Genomic DNA, 22,378 nt, shown 5'->3' on the forward strand with positions numbered 1-22,378 from the left:
CATTTAAGTTACACCGCCGCAAATTTCCCAAGTTAGTGCCCGATCCACAAAGCACTTACCTGGAAATTTGCAGCGGTGTAACTTAAATCCGTCCGGCGCAAGGCGTGCCCAATCTAATGGGGCGAGTCCCATTTAAATTAGGGGCATGCGCCGGACGTACTGCGCATGCTCCGTCGGGTAAATTACCCGACGTGCATTGCGCTAACTGACGTCGCACCGACGTCATTTGCTTAGACGTTAACGTAAATGGCATCCAGCGCCATTCACGGACGTCTTACGCAAACGACGTTGAGGTTTAAATTTCGACGCGGGAACGACGGCCATACTTACCATGGCTTAGTCAAATAGGACTCAGCCCTAGTTTTACACGATGTAACTCGACGGAAACTACGTAGATTTAGATCGACGGGCCGTTCGGGACGTTCGGGGATCGCCGTAAGTCTTCATTTGCATATTCTACGCTGGCCGCAATGGCCTCGCCACCTAGCGGCCGGCCTAGAATTGCATCCTTTAGATCCGACGGTGTAATTCAATTACACCTGTCGGATCTTAGGGCTAGCTATGCGTAACTGATTCTAAGAATCAGTCGCATAGTTAGAAACAGAGATACGACGGCGTATCAGTAGATACGCCGCCGTATCTCGTTTGAGGATCTGGCCCTAAAAGTCAGATCTGACTGACCTGCTAGACAGGGATGTGCTATATGGAAGAACTGTTTAAATCTAGATGTATAGAAATATATACACTTTGGCGTGTAAAATAGTACTTGCATATGAATTAAATCTGTGTATTTAGCTGTTTATTAAAATTCCAGCTTTATTTACCTTGCCTTTTAGACCGCCCAAAGAGTCTGCATTGTTATAGCCTTCTACGTGTTATTACCCACATTCACACTTCCCTGTACCTTGTTTTAGAGGATCACAACATCAAAAACATTATAAAGATATTAATAATAAAGTAAATTCTCATCATGATGAAATTATTTCTACATTTACCCTTTATGCAGCCTACAATATGGGGCCTATCATTGTTTTACCTCAGTTAAACATCGCTGTATTACATTTACTTTGCCATAGATATGCTATTACTGCTTGTCTTGGAGGCCTAGGATATTTATACACTATGGCTATGTAGTTTTATGTTCACTGGCTTTGCATTTCGTAAGGATCCACCGATCTACTTCGTCTGCTCTTTTTATGACTGACATAGCAATACCCAGATTGTTCCGATATTTATGCTATCTGTGGCTTAGCAAGATAATTAAAGGATATAAATTAATCAAGTGCAATTAATTAGAAACTTTATGTTCACAGCAGTCCTCCTTTGCATGTATAATTTATATTTATTGATTTCCTGGCTTTCATTAGCCTATGAGATAACAGCAGAAATGCATTAGAGGAGAAAATGCACAATTAGCGTGAGGGTGAAGTGAGGCATAATTGATAGATCAGAGCATGTTTGGGGTAAATATAGAGGTTTGTTATCTGTCATAAGCAGTCAGAATGGATGAGCTGTGTCTGTGTGTGTTTCTTTTACATATCTCTACTGATTAATGTGAGGTTTAAAGAGCTGTCTTAATGGAAAGCTGATAGGGTAGCTGAATTTACATTTTAATCAGAGTATTTATGACAGAGAAATCCATTGGGCACAGGAACGTTCTATACAATATAATATAATTTACAAGTAGCTTTTACACATTGTGCAGAATGTAGACAGAGGAAATATTGACTTCTTCTACATAAGATGGCTCATTTGCACTTATACAGATGTCTGCAAAAAAAAAAAAAATATATATATATATATATATATATATATATATATATATATATATATATATATATATATATATATATATATATAAAATAAGTAAACGTTCTAATTCTGGCCTAATGCACAGGGCCTCGCATTATATTATTTTAGGAGTTCAGTAAAGTTAAGCAAATTACTGCTTAAAAAATGTCCATACTACCCCCACACATATTTTATTGGTAATGCAGTTGTCTTCTAGCTGGTGATATCCTAGGGTCCATGTTTTTTCTGCTCTGATTTCCACACTGAGCTGTCTGCAGTACTGCAGAGAGTTGCACTCATAGGCGTGCGCACAGGGTTTGTGCGCACACCCTAATCACCTTGTCTGCTGAAAATGCCCCCTGTTTGGACCCATGATATTTCACCAAATTGTATGTAAATAATAATAATAAAAAAATTGTAAACAATAATAACATTTTTTTTTTTAAATAATAAAAAATAAATGAGTAAAAATAAAAACTATTGACGCTATCCACTGCCCCACTGACACCAAACTCTGCCTTACTGACATTGTTCACTGCTCTACTGATGCCAGCAGTATAGACTGTATACACGTGCGCACGTATATGTGTTTGAGCTTTAGGGTGCACACCCTAATGCAATAGGCTGCGCACACCTATGGTTGCACTAACATCATAACAATAGTGCCACTCTCTGCAGTGATGTACTTTGAGCCCCGGACAATGTGGTGATGCACCCCCTATTCACTTCGGGTGTATCCACAACAGCTTGAGCTGTTGAATGACTCTGACTGAAATAAGGGGGACAATCCAAGAAAGTAGGTGAAGGCTGTATTTTCTTCTTCTTTTTTTTTTATTTAAATTTGGGCAATTTATATTTTTATTTAATTGTTAAACTGAAGTTTTTCTTCAAGCTAAGTTGCAAATCATATATTAGTATTATAACAGCAATAAAAAGTTATACAGACTAGAAACATTGATGGACTTTAAGGCATTTTCCAAGATAAACCACAGTTTAGTCTCTGCAGGTGACTTTTTGTTTTGTAATACTGACTTTATAATGTTTTTCTACCAGTGCTGTTACTTTCAAAGGATTGAAATGGTGTGGGAAGCAGCAGGACAAGCAACTTGCTGTCTATTATGAGATAATGGGTGATGGGGCAGGGACTTAAATATGTATTAAATAACTTTGCTCTTCAGTATTATGCAGGCTCAATTAATAAAATGTAAATTGATGCCAGTATTACTAAAATCTACCTAAATTTATGTGTCAACATTCAGCTACTGGTGATGTTAATATCATTATTTGTGTTTGTCTGTGCTATTTATGCATCAGTGACTAAAAACCACAGTGTGGACCAGGAGGCGGTGAACCAAAAGCACAAATATTCCTGTTAAAAAATTTGGTTTTAGGGTTTCTTTACTGATTTCTGCTCAAAGAGAGGATAAACTTGTCTGAATTGTAATCTTAGAATTTTAGGGCCAGATTCACAGATGAAATACGCTGGAGTATCTACCGATACTCCGGCGTATTTTCAAATTTGCCGCGTCGTATCTTTATTTGTAATTCACAAAAAAGATATGACGGCTTTTGGCTAAGATCCGACAGGCGTACGGCTTCGTACACCTTCGGATCCTAGGTGTAATTTTTGCGGCGGCCGCTGGGTGGAGTTCGCGTTGTTTTCCAGCGTCGGGTATGCAAATTAGCTGATTGCGGCGATCCACGAAGATACCCGCGTTCGTCGCAATCTCTTACGTCGTCGCTAGTCAGTTTTTCCCTTTGCAAACTTAGGCCTGCTTTTTCATGGCTTACATTTAGAACAGCCATGTTAAAGTATGGCCGTCGTTTCCGCGTCGAATTTCAAATTTTTCTTTTTTTTGCGTAAGACGTCCGGGAATACGAAACGACGTAACGCACGTCGCCGTTCAAAAAATACGTCGGGGCACCGTAATTTCGCGCAAAGCACCTCGGGAAATTTTCACACGGAGCATGCGCAGAACGTTCGGCGCGGGAACGCGCCTAATTTAAATGGTACACGCCCCATTTGAATTAGGCGGGCTTGCGCCGGACGGCTTTACGTTACACCGCCGTAAGTTTACACGCAAGTGCTTGGTGAATCAGGCACTTGCGCTGAAAACTTGCGGCGGTGTAACGTAAAGACGATACGTTACGCCGCCGCAGATATCTGTGAATCTGGCCCTTAGTATTTTTTTAAGGAAAGGTCAGCATTACAATTACCAAAGCATTAGATAAATATATTTTTGTATCTGTTATTTAAATTTTAAAGAGATTGTAAAGGTTTGTTTTTTATTTTCTAAATAGGTTCCTTCAAGCTAGTACATTGTTGGTTCACTTACCTTTTCCTTTGATTTCCCATCTAAATGTTTTTTTCTTTGTCTGAATTTCTCACTTCCTGTTTCTCCTCAGTAAGCTTGCCCCCATCATCTGGCTGGGGGTTAGTCAGCCAGAATAGCTTACTGAGGAGGAACAGGAAGTGAAAAATTCAGACTAAGAAAACAAAGAAAAAAAACATTTAGAAGGGAAATCGAAGGAAAAGGTAAGTGAACCAGCAATGCACTAGCTTAACTGGTTGCAGACCAGCCGCCGTCGTTTTACGGCGCCAGGTCGGCTCCCCTGCGTGAGAGCCCGTAGCTATACATTGGCTCTTGCGCAGGCCATTAGGCTCTCGTGCGCATGCCCGGCAGGCGCGATCACCGCCAGGCACATGCGATCGCTCGTTACAGAGCAGGGACCGGGAGCTGTGTGTGTAAACACACAGCTCCCGGTCCTGTCAGGGAGAGAAATGCTGATCTTCAGTTCATACAATGTATGAACAGAAGATCAGTCATTTCCCCATGTAAGTACACCCCCCCTACAGTTAGAACACACCCAGGGACATACTTAACCCCTTCCCCGCCCCCTAGTGTTAACCCCTTCACTGCCAGTGGCATTTTTATAGTAATCAAATGCATTTTTATAGCACCGGTCGCTATAAAAATGCCAATGGTCCCAAAAATGTGTCAAAAGTGTCCGAAGTGTCCACCATAATGTCGCAGTACCGAAAAAAATCGATGATCGCCGCCATTACTAGTAAAAAAAAAATATTAATAAAAATGCCAAAAATACCCCCTATTTTGTGAACGCTATAACTTTTGCGCAAACCAATCAATAAACGCTTATTGCCATTTTTTTTTACGAAAAATATGTAGAAGAATACATATCGGCCTAAACTGAGGAAAAAAAAAATTATATATTTTTGGGGGATATTTATTATAGCAAAAAGTAAAAAATATTTATTTTTTTCAAAATTGTCACTCTATTTTTGTTTATAGCGCAAAAACTAAAAACCGCAGAGGTGATCAAATACCACCAATAGAAAGCTCTATTTGTGGGGAAATAAGAACGCCAATTTTGTTAGGTAACCACGTCGCACGACCGCGCAATTGTCAGTTAAAGCGACGCAGTGCTGAATCGCAGAAAGTGCTCTGGTCTTTGACCAGCAATATGGTCCGGGGGTTAAGTGGTTAAAGGAACCCATTTAGAGAATAAAAAACAAACCTTTACAACCCCTTTAACCCTCCTGGCGTTGTTCCCGAGTCTGACTCGGGGTTAGATTTCTGTACTGCGATCGGTAACCCCGAGTCAGACTCGGGCTTGCCTCGCAGCATCCACAGACAGTGTTTACTTACCTTGTCCCTGGATCCAGCGATGCCACCGCGCTGTGTGAGCGAGCGGGACCTCGCTCGATTCACACAGCGTCCTCCTGTGCCGCCGATCAACGTTCCCTGCGACGTTACGACGCACGGGAGCGGAGAACGGCGCCAAATTCAAAAACGTAAACAAACACAATACACACAGTATACTGTAATCTTATAGATTACAGTACTGTATGTAAAAAATACACACCCCCCTTGTCCCTAGTGGTCTGCCCAGTGCCCTACATGTAATTTTATATAATAAAAACGGTTCTTTCTGCCTGCAAACTGTAGATTGTCCATAGCAACCAAAAGTGTCTTTTTATGTCAAAAATGGTTTTAGAGCAGCTAGAAAACAGCGATAATAAATTATAATCACTTGCAGAATTGTGCGATAGCAATTTGTGGGGAAATTCGTCATAAAAAAATAAAAGTAATGACAGCGACAATTCTGCAACTGAGCAAATTTCAGTGATTTTGAGTTGATTACATTATTGAATAATTTTTATTATAATTATATTATTATTTGTTATAATTATTTATAATTATTTATTATATTATAATTTATAATTTTGTTTTTAAAAAAAATGTCATACCCGAGATGCCTACAAGACTCTGGTTTGGTCAGATTTAAGTGAGTTTTTCCTAAAAATTACAGGCCTACAGTATAAAACGCCAAATTTCCTTTCAAATAATGGTACCGCTTTCAGCACCTTTTTTCTGAAAGAATCATACCGCCAGGGAGGTTAAATAATATACCTGTCAATAGGCCACTCATGCTAATATAAAACCTTTGAAAGAGAACTAACACCATGCAAACAGTACATAGAGTTGTGGTACCACACACAGAGCTAGTTTAGACTTGTTCAGAAACCTAATTATGTCCTTATGATTACCAGATTGTGCTCTCAAACAAACCACAGTTGCTAACAGACTCTAGAACTAGTTCTGCCCATAGATGTCTTTTCTTGGGTCTAAAGTAATGTGACCTAGTGAAAAATCAAGTTTCTTCTCCGTGAAATCAATAAATTATAATTATGATAATATGTGATTTGGAGAAACAATTTTGATGGTGATACTGTACATGCACTGAGCAGAATAGAGAAGAAATATCAAACATCAGTACAACTTGCATCTGCTGTTCTCCTGTAATACTTTAGTATGGACTGCATGCTTAACTGGCTGAGGAAAAGGGCAGGCAAGCACAGTGAAGAATGAAAAGGCATGCAAGTCAGCATTAGGAGGACCATAAAATGTCAACGAGTATGGAAGACAGTGTAAACATTTTGGCACCAACCTCCAAAAGCTGATGAATATCCACATCAAGAGATTAGATATCATCCAGATCAGATTCTCAGTTACACAAATCTTATTTCAAGCTCATCTCTGGTCCAAATTAGCTTAAATGCATTTAGTACCTTCTAGTACTTCTGGATTGGATATATGATAAACAGTTAGTGAGGAGTAAGATAATCTTTTATCGTCACATAGTTAGTCTGGTTGAAGTCCAACTAGTTCAACCAATAAAAGGGAAAAAGAAAAAGAAAATCATACAATATTTTATACACAATCATATACCCACAGATGATAAAGAGGAAGGTAAAAAATCCCAGCAATGTATGAACCAATTTGCTCCAGGAAAAACATCCTCCCTGATCCCCATGGAAATTCGCACTTTACAAGGGAAACTTCCCTTAGCCTAAGGAATGTGGTGACAATTCACTTGGCAAAGAATACCTTCTTACATGCAAGAAAAATAAAATAACTAACAGTATTTCTGCTTGCACATGATTGAATGTTGGGAACTTTACCTCATTCACTAAGCTACCACAGTTTTGCATAATTTTACCTCTCTGTGCAAAGAATTATAAGGTTTGGTGAGTAGCAAGATTAATAGAGCTCACTCGATAAAAGCACTGTAGAGCAGTTACCACTTTTAGCTCGATCTAATCATGATGCATCCTACAGTATAAATCATAGAGCTCATCCACCAGGGCTTATATTGGGTGATCACAAACCACCTCAGAATATATAATGTCTTTTAAAATTGTGCTAGTTTAAAAAAAGTATGGGCTGTTCGAAAACCCACAGACAACATTCAAGAGAAATGTCAATGGGGTTGATTTACAAAAGGAATACAGGCTTTTTACTTAGCAAGGTAAAGTCAAATGCTTTGTAAATGAGATGACTTCCAATCATGTGCAAGGAGAAAATGTTCCTTGCAAATGATTGGGTATTTTTTGCAAAGTGAATGTTTACCACATGTTGTATGTGAAAATGACTTTGCAAAGTTAAAATTCACTTTTAATTCTACTTTTTTAGTAAACCAGACCCAATAAGCATTTCTGTGACTTGTGTTGCAAACAAAGTGCCTAGGTAAACAAGTTTCTCATTATTTATTACCTTTAATCTTCGGTCTACCAGATCCAATGCATACCTGGAAGTTTGACATTACAAGCAAGATTATAGTTTATTTATTTCCTTGGCACTCTGATTGCTTCATGGATCAAAGTCCATCCTTGAAGATATGGTGGTACTATTAAATTAGTAGAAATCTATTGTTTTAAATACATTTTCGATTCTGTTTTTCTCTAATAACCACTTTGCTTGTTTCATGGTTCAAAGTCAATGTTTTTCTATGCAGCGGGGATGTCTCATATGTTATGTTACTTATCCTTGTGGCATGTTGTGCCTGTTTGTCCCATGTTCAGATTCAGCTGTGCCTTTTATGTATAGTCCTTCAACTTAAGTGCTAATGTTTCTGAACGCTGTCATTTTGAACCCTCAGACAATTCCAATTTTCCCTTTACTTCCTGCTGGTTCTCCTGATGACTCCATACCTGAAGTTGCTGCTTACAAGTTCTACTGAATCTTCCCAGTTGCCATCTCCAGTTTGGGGTTTCACACACCACATCCTCTGGTAGGTATGTTCCTACTTTGCCTTTGAGCCCTCCGTCTCACCTTCAGGTGTGCTTGGGCAGGGGATACAAGAGAGGCTGCCCTTATCATCTCAGTCTCCCATAAGGTATGTGACAGTCCTATGCTGCACACGCTTTGGCTGATTATTATAAGTAATACTCAAATTGGATACCTCACCTAAACAATGTTTAAGGCCATCTTTATTTAGGACCCCATACACAAGACCTATCACTGAGATTTTATTTTGTTTTATCTGCTTGATTTATTGTTCAAAGTCTACAGAGAAGATTTCAGGTGATCTAATGAGTTATGATTTAAAGAACCAATGACTGGAACTGCGAGTCTATTAATAGATACCCATACTTTATGGATGTGAAATGTATGCTTCAAGGTTACTTTTCAAGAGGCAACAGCTAATCTGAGACAAAGAAAATTGTGAGCAGAGAGAGAATGCAATCCGATCCCTATGGTGTTTTGACAAAGAATGCAGTAAATGTTCAATACTGGACTTTTGCATCCATTTAAGCTAATATGGAGTGTCTTATTTCTATCAAGTAAATCACTATGTCTTCAGTATTTTCCATCTTGTATAGCAGTAAACTTTAGGATCAACTTGGAGGTTGAATCAATCTGCTATTTATTACCTTGAAATGTGACACGCCACTTAAGTGCCCTATTCCCTCATGGTTTAAGTTGAGCACTGCATTATGTCCAAACCATTAAGAAACCAAGAATTATTCATAATGTATCTTTAGACTTGAAGAATTTACTTTCATATAAAACACACCGTATCCATATGTTATTGCTTGCAAAACTCTCTGAAATGAGCGAATCACTGAATATCAAAGTTAAATAATGTATTGCTTTTGATGGCCATTTTATTAGGATTTGAATGTTCATAAATAGTTCCATAGAACGTTATATAGATTTAATGTAAGTTACTATATCTGAAGTCATAAATAACTTAGGTAAGAACAAAATATGCTTGGAAAAATGTACATATGTACATTTTTTTCTGATAGATATAAAGGGCTAAGTTCCAAAAAATAAATAAAAAATGCACACCACAAGGCTACCAGGATGAAGCCTAAACACTGAAAATTAGCAGCTGATATCATTATTTTAAAGTGTAATGGATGAATTTTTGACATATATTCATTCATTTTGGAATTATACAGCATTGAAGATTATTTGATGAACTGCTAAAAAGAAATTGTGCCTTCATACTAACAAAAAGGTAATTAATAAAATTGTCATTAATCTCAGTATACTGTTTTAAGCCAAATTCATGTTTTCCTTATTTTGAGAAATAATTTGTTATCCATCTTAATAATGCCTATGTCAACTAAGCATACATCATAACATTTTGTCATTTTTTTTTCTATTTAAAAAAGAAAAAAATGTTCAGCTTATAACATGTGTGGCCAATTGCAAATTATGCTTTTATTTCATTTATTTTTGAAATTCATATTACCATTATAGATAGCAAAAGCAATATTTACTGTATATACTTATATATCCTGAATTGTTATTATTGTTATTACTTTAAAGCTTTACTGTTGACTTTATTTACTTTTGAATGATATTTTTGTTTATATATTTTACTTTTTTTTGGTTATAATGAATGTTATTATTTTTGTCATAATAAATGAATAATAATATTAATAATAAAATACTACTACTACTACTACTACGTATACTACTACTACTACTACTACTAATAATAATAATAATAATAATAATAATAATAATAATAATAATAATACTTTCCTTCATCTTTATCCTTTACTTTATATTTGTAAAACTGAAACATAAAAAAATTGTAATGAAAACAAAAATCCTATACAAAAAAACAAACCAGATAGTTTGATAATGCAGTTTTTGTATTGACATGTGTTACTGTAAACCAAGTGTTAACTATTTAATAATGCAAACGCTACAGATAAAGGGGGTGGTGTCCAAAGCTTGGTAAACCATGCTGACTTGGTGTTTATGAGCAGTCCATTACACTAATAGGTCTCCATTAATGAGAAGCATTTTAACTGCACAATCATGCCTTCTGTACATTTCATGATGTCTTAAATAACAGCAAACAATTAACCAATAGACATATTCAACAAATCACATCCATCTTTCAAATAAGTAAATATATCACTGCAAAATGATGCTTGCTTTTACTTATGTATCCGTTATATAGATATATCACAGCTTTTATAAGGCTGTACTAGCACGGCATGAATATTTTTTACAAAGTCAATACATTGCATTAGTATTTGTAATACTTAACTTTTTGTTCTGTTTGCAAATGTATCCTTTCAGTTGATGTACATGCACACAATATGATTATTATATTTTTGAAATACTATATATGTTTTGCCAAATAGAACATGTCCTTGGTACAAAAATCAGTTATATAATATAAGAGCTATATATAGTCTATCGTTTTCGAAAATATTGCAAATAGTTAATTTGCATTATTATTTTCTAAAAATTATCCTCTTTGGTCACCATATTATTATTTTATGGAACAACAATCTAGATAGAAAAATATTTTCCTATGAATGCAATTGGATTGGAATATTAGTTAATAGGGTTTATTTTGTAAAGGAATATGGCATGTTAACTTTGTACAGTATATTCACTTAGCACAATTAATGTTTATTTATTTTAGTAAATAAGGTATAATTTAGTTCACTTCAATCACACACCCATGTGCAGGCAAACATCCATTTTTTTTAAATGTTCTCTTGCACATGATTTGATATTTAAAGAGATCACAGCTTCACCTTACTTAGCAGAAAACAAAACACAGCTCACTTGGCGCATACAAAATCTTTAATAAAACTATCATTTAAATACTTCCAATACTCACAAGGGTACTTTATAGACAGCATGTAAAACATGCCATCCATCCAGGTGTAAATACCCTTGAATCACTGGATACAAATGACCAATTGTAGGACTCATAAAGTAACCCATTGTCAATGTCTCAGTTGTGCATAATGCGGATGTGCTTTATGAGCCACACAATCTTCCACCAAGCTCTTCTTTGAAGAGTTTTATTGAAGATTCTGCAAATAGTCCGTGTGCTCTGCTTTTTTTTTAGTGTTGCTGAAAGTTTTTATTCGTTGCAAGGCAGAGAAAAAATATGTCTGTGTGCAGCTCTATTGGAGCATGTGAAGGAACTTTGGATAATTAGCTGCTATTAAGACTATATCACTTAAGACTTCACCACTAGCTGGGAGCAGTTTTTTTATATCACCTTATTTACTAAGCAAAGTGAACTACTAAGGCAGGCCAAACATTGTTCAAACCGTGTATGAGCAGGCTGAATGTATGAAGTTGATTGATCGATCAGCTTGGGTACAATCAGCATGCCCGGTTTTACCTGCGATTAATCGCCAGTGACTGCTATAGCCACTAGCAATAATCACTGTCTTCTCCTGGGGAAGTCCTTCCCCACCCCCCTGCCGGGAGAAGACAATGGCCCAGCAGGAGGCATTCCCCCACAGCAATAGTGTGTTGATGGGGGAATCTGGCAAATGTCTTTCCTTCAACCTGTGGTTGAAGGAAAGAAATTAGAACCATGTGTGGCCGGCCAGAGGGCCCGTACACACGTCCGAGAAACTCGACGGGCAAAACACATAATTTTGCTCGTCGAGTTCCTTGTGAAGCCGCCGAGGATCTCGGCGAGCCAAGTTTCCTCATTGACAAATGAGGAAATAGAGAACATGTTCTCTATTTGGCCCGACGAGATCCTCGTCGGTTTCCTCGGCCAAAAGTGTACAGACGACTGGGTTTCTCGGCAGAATACGGCTCTGATCGAGTTTCTGGCTGAATTCACACACACACAACCTAAAGTGGCAATATGTCAACAATATTAATTTTGTAAAACTCTGAATGATAAAAAAAACTTTTCATAACATTATATATTTTTACAGCATGCTGTACAGACCAAAAGTTTGGACACACCTTCTCATTCAAAGAGTTTTCTTTATTTTCATGACTATGAAAATTGTAGATTCACACTGAACGCATCAAAACTATGAATTAACACATGTGGAATTATACATAACAAAAAAGTGTGAAACAACTGAAAATAGATTTCATATTCTAGGTTCTTCAAAGTTAGCCACCTTTTGCAGCAGACACATCTCTAGAACTGTTAAGAGGAGACTGTGTGAATCAGGCCTTCATGGTAGAATATCTGCTAGGAAACCACTGCTAAAGAAAGGCAACAAGCAGAAGAGACTTGTTTGGGCTAAAGAACACAAGGAATGGACATTAGACCAGTGGAAATCTGTGCTTTGGTCTGATGAGTCCAAACTTGAGATCTTTGGTTCCAACTCTTTGAATGAGAAGGTGTGTCCAAACTTTTGGTCTGTACTGTATACTGTATATATATATATATATATATATATATATATATATATATATATATATATATATATATATATATATATATATATATATATATATATATATTCATAAAATAAAACAATTATTATTATTTTCTAAAAATTGCTCTTTGGTCACCATATTATTATATCATGGAACAGCATTCTAGATATAAGAATCTTTTCCTATGAAGGCAATTTAATTTTCAAATATATATTATATATATATATATATATATATATATATATATATATATATATATATATATATATATAAAATAATGAAGACATTTACAAAAAATTCTCCTTTCAGTGAGCTGCCTAGTGGCTCAGCATGGCACGGCTGGGCGAAATTACATTATGTTACAACGCTTCGCCCTGTGGCACATGCGCGCACTGCTTGCCCCCAGGAGCCGATACCAGTGCCCGGCAGGAACGATTGCTCGTGACAGAGCGAGAACCGGGATCTGTGTAATTTTAGGGGAGAAAATGACTGATCGTTGTTCATACAAAGTATGAACAGCGATCTGTCGTTTCCCCTAGTCAGTCTAATCCCCTCTTCAGTTAGAACACAGAGAGGGAACACAGTTAACCCTTTGATCACCCCCTAGTGTTAACCCCTTCCCTGCCAGTGATATTTTTACAGTAACAGTGCATTTTTATAGCACTGAACGCTGTAAAGTTGCCAATGGTCCCAAAAATGTGTCAAAAGTGTCCAATCTGTCCTCCATAATGTCGCAGTCCAGATAAAAATCACAGATCGCCACCATTTCAATTAAAAAAATGATAATAATAAAAATGCCATAATTCTATCACCTATTTTGTAGACGCTATATCTTTTGCGCAAACCAATCAATATACGCTTATTGCGATTTTTTACCAAAAATATGTAGAAGAATACATATCGGCCTAAACTGAGAAAAAAATGTTTTTGGAAAAAAAAATCTGGGATATTTATTATAGCAAAAAGTAAAAGATATTGTGTTTTTTTCAAAATTTTCGCTGTTAGTTTTGTTTATAGCACAAAAAATAAAAACCGCAGAGGTGATTAAATACCACCAAAAGAAAGCTCTATTTGTGGGAAAAAAGGATGCAAATTTTCTTTGGGTACAGCGTCACGTGATCACGCAATTGTTAGTTAACCACTTGTCGCCCGCCAATGACAGATTGACGTTGGCAAAGTGGTTTCAATATCCTGACTGGAAGTCATATGACGTCCTTAGGATATTGAGCCGCTGCGTGCCCCCGTGGGCACGCATCACGGTGATCGTTGTTGCAGGGTGTCAGTCTGACACCCCACAACACCGATCTAGGCAAAGAGTCTCCGACAGAGACTCTTTACCACGTGATCAGCCGTGTCCAATCATGGCTGATCACAAAGTAAACAGGAAAAGCTGGTAATCGGCTTTTCCTCACTCGCGTCTGTCAGACGCGAGTAGAGGAGAGCCGATCGGCTGCTCCTCTGACAGGGGGGGTTTGCGCTGATTGATTATCAGCACAGCCCCCCCCACTGGACCACCAGGGATGCCACTAGACTACCAGGGATTCCCACCACAGATGCCACCAGGGATGCCCACCTAGACCACCGGGGATGACAAACACAAAAAAAGGGTGCCAATCAGTGCCCACAATTGAAGCCAATCAGTGCCCACAATGGGCATCACTGATTGGCAGGCATTGTTTGGCACTGATTGGCATCCTTTAGTACAACACTTACATTAGTGCAACACATTAAAGTGCCCATCTATGCCGCCTATCAGTGCCCATCCATGCCGCCTATCCGTGCCCATCCATGCCGCCTATCCATGCCCATCCATGCTGCCTATCCATGCCCATCCGTGTCGCCTATCCGTGCCCATCCATGCCGCCTATCTGTGCCCATCCATGCCGCCTACCTGTGCCCATCCATGCTGCCTATCCGTGCCCATCCATGTCGCCTATCCGTTCCCATCCATGCCGCCTATCCATGCCCATCTGTGCCGCCTATCAGTGCCGCATATTAGTACCCATCATCAGTGCCCATCAATGCCACCACATCAGTGCCACCTCATTGGTGCCCATCAGTGCCACCTTATCAGTGCCCATCAGTGCAGTACCATCAGTGCCCATCATTAAAGGAAAAAACGTACTCGTTTACAATGTTTTATAACAGAAACAAAAAAAATACTTTTTTCTTTCTAACTTTTCGGTTATGTTTTTATTTTTTTTGCAGAAAATAAAAATCCCAGAGGTGATCAAATACCACCAAAAGAATGCTCTATTTGTGGGAAAAAAATGATAAAAATGTTGTTTGGGTACAGCGTAGCACGACCGCGAAATTGTCATTCAAAGTGCAACAGCGCAGAAAGCTGAAGATTAGTCTGGGCGGGAGGGTGTATAAGTGCCCGGTATGGAAGTGGTTAAAGTGTGGTTTGCATATTTTTCCACTTTAAAAAAAAAAAACTTTCTCAATTAATGCAAATACATTATTTTAGGTAGGCTTCATAACCATGTATTGGTTTTAATCTTTGTTTTATATTGCTTCGGTTTGGCTCATTGTCATGCAACTATTCTTGTCAAAGACCCACAGGTTGTTAGTCATGTGCCCTCTACCTAGCTGCTACAAATAAGCATGCCATAACATCAGGGAGGAGTGTGATAGGCTCCAAATTTATTTTGCAGCAGGACAACCTCAAACATGCAGCCAATGTCATTAAGGAAGAACTATCTTCAGCATAAAGAAGAACAAGGTGTCCTGGAAGTGATGGTTTGGCCCCCACAGAGCCCTGATCTTAACATAATTAAGTCTGTCTGGGATTACATGAAGAGGCAGAAGGAGTTCAGGCAGCCTACATCCGCAGAAGATATGTGGTTATTCTCCAAGATGTTTGGAACAACCTACCTGCCAAGTTTCTTCAAAAACTGTATGCAAGTGTACCTAGAAGAATTAATGCTGGTTTAAAGTCAAAGGGTAGTCACACCAAATATTGATTTACGTTCAGGTTATTTTCCTGTTTTCTCACTTTGCATTTTGTAAATTGATAAAATTAAGCAGTTAAAATATATATATTTGGAAAGCATTACTTTACAGCATTTCTTCACACCTACCTAAAACTTTTGCACAGCTCTGTATATAACCTTTATCTTTATGTTTTCAAATCTTTAAAGAAAAAAAAGAGCACAGATGTGTACCATACATATGCCAATGCATAACGATTATTGAGACCAGTAGTAGTAGATCATCTCTTCAATACTTCAAGCTTTTATTAGTATAGTGCTTTCTTAAGATATAATAAACAGGATTTATCAACAATAGGATTAGTCAGAAATATTTATCAATGCTAAAGCATTTATGATATTATGACGCTTAAATGGAATTCCCATATTTACATGTTACAGCTGTGTAAATGGAGACATGCAGTATGGAGAGCCCAGCTGACAGACATCTGTGAGACTAGTTTGCGGATTCTTGGAGGAGTTAAGTGATGACATGTCTCTCATCTGATGTTGGAGTGTAGTAGCAGAAGCACGACAATGAGAGTAGATCTTTGCTTCCCATGTTCTGGAAAGGAAACTAACAACAATATGCAAATCAGTGGAGCCATAGTTGGATCAGAGTGGGTGGGTTAGAATGGCTTTCTGTCCAAATCCTGTTGTTCAAAAAAAAAAATATGATATATAATAAATGGAAACCCTGATTTATGAAAGCAGCCTATGAAGTTAATATTGCACACTTTATTATTATTATTATTATTTATTTTCTTTTTGCTGCTGCCTGCCCTTATCCCTGGCAATAGGATTTTCCCTTCCACTGGCTGCTGTGTTCCTTTCTCTTAGGCCCCGTACACACGTCCGAGGAACTCGAAGGGCAAAACTCATCATTTTGTTCGTCGAGTTCTGTGTGAAGCCGCCGAGGATCTCGGCGAGCCAACTTTCCTCATTGAACAACGAGGAAATAGAGAACATGTTGGCTTCCTCGGCCGAAAGTGTACACACGGCCGGGTTTCTCGGCAGAATTCAGCTCCGATCGAGTTTCGGGCTGAATTCTGCTGAGAAACTCGGTCGTGTGTACGGGGCCTTTCCCTTGTGTTGCGGAATGGCAGACAACCTATGGTCATAGGTGTGGTGTACATAGCTCTGGCCTGTGGGTATCACTATTTACAGTTGTTAGACTGTACAGTTGTACAAGTTAGTTTTAGTTCCTGTATGATAAACTCAAGACTGCATATGTTTATGGATGCCTGAAATTAGTAATAAAGGGCCAGATTCACAGAAAAAGTACGCCGGAGTATCTGCTGATACTCCGGCGTACTTTCAAATTTGCCGCGTCGTATCTTTATTTGTCATTCACAAACAAAGATACGACGGCTTTTGGCTAAGATCCGACAGGCGTACGGCTTCGTACGCTTTCGGATCTTAGGTGTAATTTTCCGGCGGCCGCTGGGTGGAGTTTGCGTCGTTTTCCAGCATCGGGTATGCAAATTAGCTGATTCCGACGATCCACGAAGATACGCGCGTTCGTCGCAATCTCTTACGTCGTCGCTAGTCGGTTTTTCCCGTCGCAAACATAAGCCTGCTTTTTCAGGGCTTATATTTAGAACAGCCATGTTAAAGTATGGCCGTCGTTCCCGTGTCAAATTTCAATTTTTTTTTTTTTTGCGTAAGACGTCCGGGAATAAGAAACAACGTAACGCACGTCGCTGTACAAAAAATACGTCGGGGCGCCGTAATTTCGTGCAAAGCACGGCGAGAAATTTTCACACGGAGCATGCGCAGAACGGTCAGCGCGGAAGCGCGCCTAATTTAAATAGTACACACCCCATTTGAATTAGGCGGGCTTGCGCCGGACGCAAGTGCTTGGTGAATCAGGCACTTGCGCTGAAAACTTGCGGCGGTGTAACGTAAAGACGATACGTTACGCCGCCGCAGATATCTGTGAATCTGGCCCAAAGCACTCTATAACACCTCTGCCTTCCAGACTACAGCACATAACAAGACGACAAGGATGCCTTTTCTACATATACAGCAGCCTACACCTTTTCTTCTTTACCCTGGTGAGCTTGTAATTCCTTGTGATGCTTGGAATTGTATGTTTAAGGACTACATACATACTTCTAATCATAAGCACTTACCTAAAGCTAAAAAAGCATGATAACACTTATGATACAGCTCTTGCTGAATTAAAGAACTTCTTTAAACCTTAACAAAACATAAATGCTGAACTGTATTGATTACTTGCTTTTATACCGATTCAAAATTGTATACTGATTTTCGCCCCTTCTTGTTTCTTCTATTTTTCTTTTGAGACATCCCTTATCTCTTGAGAAACAGCAACTAAGAGGGGAACATTGAATTGTCCTTCAGTCTGCACCTGATCAGTGATTCACTTTGAAGAGGATATAATCTTTCCTTTGGGACTTGTGTTGTTTTGTGTGCTGATGTATTTGTGTATGTCTGTACACATATAGCAGTGTTCTGAAGTTTATGACATTGCTAATGCACTTTCAATGAATACAAAGCATTCTCTAATTGGGCAGAGGCAGGACAGTGACATCATGATCTACACCTACATCTATTCACTGAAAACAATGACAAGGCTTTCTGTGAAAGGTGGTATTTTGAGTGGGCAACCCCCTTTGGTTACTATGCAGAAGGGCTGCTGCTAAGCACTGGACCCAGAATACCTCTGTTGTAACTGTAATAGCATTAACTACTACAATGATTTGTAGCTTACACAGGGATTGGTCAGGTAAAAGATATGAATACATACATTGGTCCAAGCTGGACTAATGGAACTATGCCTATAAAAATCATACCTACATCTTAGTCTTATGACTCTTCCATTCCAGATAAACTTTTGTGCACTATAACTATTACTACTGTTTCTATTAACAAGGGCTACTCCATTATCATAATGCATGATACGGAATCTGCTGTCTCTATAGGAGAGGAAATCTATTAGTAGTACTTCAAAAATAAATTACTTACTGCACCTATTTTGGAACTAACTGGCTAGTTATCTTGAAGACTCTATTCCATTGCTTAAAGGGATTGTAAACCTTTGTGTTCTTTCACCTTAATGCATCCTATGCATTAAGGTGAAAGAACACCTTGCAGTGTCCGGCCCCCCAGCCCCTAGTTTTACTTACCCTAGCCCCAAATTTCTGTGGGCGTGGTCCCGTGTTGCTCTCTCCGCGGCTTCTTTGCTCTTCATTGAATAGATTGATAGCAGCGCAGCCATTGGCTCCTGCTGCTGTCAATCAAATCCAATGACGCGGCCGCTGGGGGACGAGGCCGAGTCATACGCTCGGCAGATATGGACACTTAGTGTATGACATCTGAGCGCGCCCGCAAGGTAATCCCCTTAGGGAGAGAGCTTTCCAGAGGGGGTTATCTATTGTGAGGAGGAGCTGCGAGAGCCGCCATGGGACCTCAGAACAGGAAGACCTGAGCCACTCTGTGCAAAATGAACTGCACAGTGGAGGTAAGTATGACATGTTTGTTATTTAAAAAAAAACTGAACCTTTACAACCACTTTAAGTGGCAGTTAGTAACTGAAAACTTTCAATCAAAGAAACTAAATGTTATGTGCTGAAAAAGCACAAACCAAGAGCTCACGCTTGCAAGAGAACAAAAGTGCCAAGGTGCTGGATCAGTAAAAAGTTTCAGAATTTATTGTGCACATAAAATCCAAACTTACATTTAGGCAAACATAGCAGCACCGAGGTAGAGGGTGGTAATCCATAGCACAGCAACACAGACCAAAAGAGGGATTGATGGGCTGGATGATGGTGAGCCATTACTGCCAGAATAGGATCACAAGTGGCATCTGTATGAGCCTCCCTCTAACATTCAAGACAGCAAACAATGCCAAGGAGGAAGTGGGTGGGCATAACGCGTTTCAGGGCTGTCTTTGAAAAAGGGTTGAAGCATCGAAAGAGGTCGCCCACTTTCTCCTTGGCATCAGTTGCTGTCTTGAGTGGCACCTATGTTTTCTTGAAAACTTTCAATCAACTAATGTATCAGCTGAATTCTACATTGTTAACAAAGACACAGCTATACTGAGTAGGGATCTTTTTGTTGCATTAACCAATTAGGAACCCCTTCACGCCGATATACGTCAGGAGAAGGGAGCGGCTGGACACAGGCAGGTACAGGTACGTCGCCTTTAAGAGCAGAGCCGTGGGTCGCGAGCGCGCCACCGGCGGAACGCTTGAGACTTAGTCCTGAGCTCCGTGACCACGCCCGCGGGACCCGCGCACCCGATCGCTGTTGGTGTCCTGCGATCGGGTCACAGATGCTGAAGAATGGGGAGAGGTGAGTGTAAACAAACCTTCCCCGTTCTTCTCTGTGGCTTGTCACTGATCGTCTGTTCTCTGTCATAGGGAACGACAATCAGTGACATCACACTTCCAGCCACACCCCCTACAGTAATAAAAAACACAATAGGACACACTTGACTCCTTAGTGCCCCCTAGTGGTTAACCCCTTAACTGCCATTGTCAGTTTCACAGTAATCAGTGCATTTTTATAGCACTTTTTGCTGTGAAATGACAATGGTCCCAAAAATGTGTCAAAAGTGTTCAATGTGTCCGCCATAATGTCACAGTCATGAAAAAAAAACGCTGATCGCCGCCATTACTAGTAAAAAAAAAATATTAATAAAAATGCCATAAAACTATCACCTATTTTGTAAACGCTATAACTTCTGCGCAAACCAATCAATAAACACTTATTGCGATTTTTTTTACCAAAAATATGTAGAAGAATACGTATCGGCCTAAACTGATGAAAAAAAAATTATATGTTTTTTGGGGATATTTATTATAGCAAAAAATAAATAAATATTGCATTTTCTTTTTAAATTGTCGCTCTATTTTTGTTTATAGCGCAAAAAATAAAAACCGCAGAGGTGATCAAATACCACCAAAATAAAGCTCTATTTGTGGGAAAAAAAGGACGCCAATTTTGTTTGGGAGCCCCGTCGCACAACCGTGCAACTGTCAGTTAAAGCGACGCAGCGCTGACTCGCAAAAAGGGGCCAGGTCCTTTACCTGCATAATGGTCCGGGTCTTAAGTGGTTAATTGTAAAATAAAATGCAACCCTGTGCTACCAGAGTTCAAAGTTTAATCAATGAGTGAATTAAACTGGGCTGTGCAAAAACTTTTGCAAAACAAAATTAGGGTGTAATCATATGTAAAATCAGTGTGTCAGAAATGTAGATATTTACCTTATCTGTAAGAAAAGGCATTTCCCCAAAACTTAAAAAATTACTAGAACAAGATATGTTTGAAAAATGTATATCTGCTATTGTGGAGAAAATGAATACATCATGAGACATTAGATTGTCTGTTGATCTTAGTGAAAATAAAGCTGTTGTTGCTGATAGTCTCACCTTACCACATATTGAGAAAGTATTTTGAAAACTCAAAGGAGCTAAATGAATGTGTACCCTACATATCCAAAGGGAACCTTATCAGGTTCTGCTATATAGGGAATGTAGGTATCGAACTGCATTTATTACCTAAGGGTATGTTCCATTTCAAACATGTACCTGAGGGGTCTCCAAACTTTCTAAACAAAGGGCCAGTTTCCTGTCCTTCAGACTTTAGAGGGACCTTAGAGTGACAGTCAGCATCAGTGGGAGTAAACAATGCCTCATTATTGGTTCTACTGGGAGGAATAATGTTCTTTTGATTGTATTCAAGGGAGGAATCATTGGTGTCAGTGGGAGGAGAAGTGCCCTATCATTGGTTTCAGTGGGAGGAGTGGTGCTCCATCATTGGTGTCAGTTAGAAGAATAGTGCCCCATCATTTGTTTCTGTGGGAGGAATGGTGCCCCATCAATGGTGTTAGTGGGAAGAATGGTGCCCTATCATTGGTGTTGGTGGGAGGAATGGGACCCTATCATTGCTGTCTGTTGGAGGACTGGTAGCCCATCATTGATGTCTGTGGGAGAAATGGTGCCCCAAGGGCCAAATAAAGGCAAGCAAAGAGCCATATCCGGCCCCCGGGCTGCATTTTTAAGCTAGGCTAGCATCAGTATAGGCTTTGGCAGGGAGCAGTGCAATGCACATTTTAGTGCATTGCACAGCTTGTTTTGTATTTACTTTACTAACTTTTTTTTAAGTGTCATATGGTGACATTTCATGCATGTTGCTACATAGCAGTGCAGTGAGTTTCCCTTTTGTGTGTTGTGGAAAGTGCAGACAGATTTTTCTGCACTTCAATCACAGAAGCTTCAGAATATGGCATTGGTGCTGTCCTCACACAGTGCCATGCAGACCAAGTAAAAACAAAATGGTGCTTTGTATCTAGAACCCTCACAGAAGAAGAAAACAAGTATTTCACTGTAGAAAGAAAAGCTTAACCATGTGCCAAAAGGCTCACGCCAATATACAGCTGCAGAGTGGCACCGCAGCACGAATCGCTGTACCCATTCAGCGGCTCCTTTAAGAGCCACAGTAGGCGCGTGCCTGATGAGACCCGATTAGCATGGCTGCGGGCGTGATCGCTGCCGGCCACCCGCTATCGTGGGCACGAGAGCCAAGACAGAAATCCCTGTTCTGACAGGGGAGGAGAAACATATTGTGTGTTTCTACTAAGAAGGAACAGCA

At 39.2% G+C, this 22,378-nt stretch overlaps 1 long non-coding RNA gene across 2 annotated transcripts in view; it reads left to right on the forward strand.

Moving 5' to 3' along the window:
* Positions 1-16,430, forward strand: part of LOC120917399 — an 81,936-nt gene extending 65,506 nt beyond the window's left edge. The window contains exons 6-8 of one of the 2 annotated variants that reach the window (XR_005744195.1): positions 8,254-8,389; positions 9,563-9,621; positions 15,443-16,430. This is a non-coding gene — a long non-coding RNA (uncharacterized LOC120917399). The remainder of the gene's footprint in view (positions 1-8,253; positions 8,390-9,562; positions 9,622-15,442) is intronic. The other variant, XR_005744194.1, reaches the window with a different exon arrangement.
* Positions 16,431-22,378: the final 5,948 nt, after the last annotated feature.

This window comes from Rana temporaria, chromosome 11 (assembly GCF_905171775.1).
Source record: "Rana temporaria chromosome 11, aRanTem1.1, whole genome shotgun sequence".
In the NCBI taxonomy this organism is placed as follows: domain Eukaryota; kingdom Metazoa; phylum Chordata; class Amphibia; order Anura; family Ranidae; genus Rana; species Rana temporaria.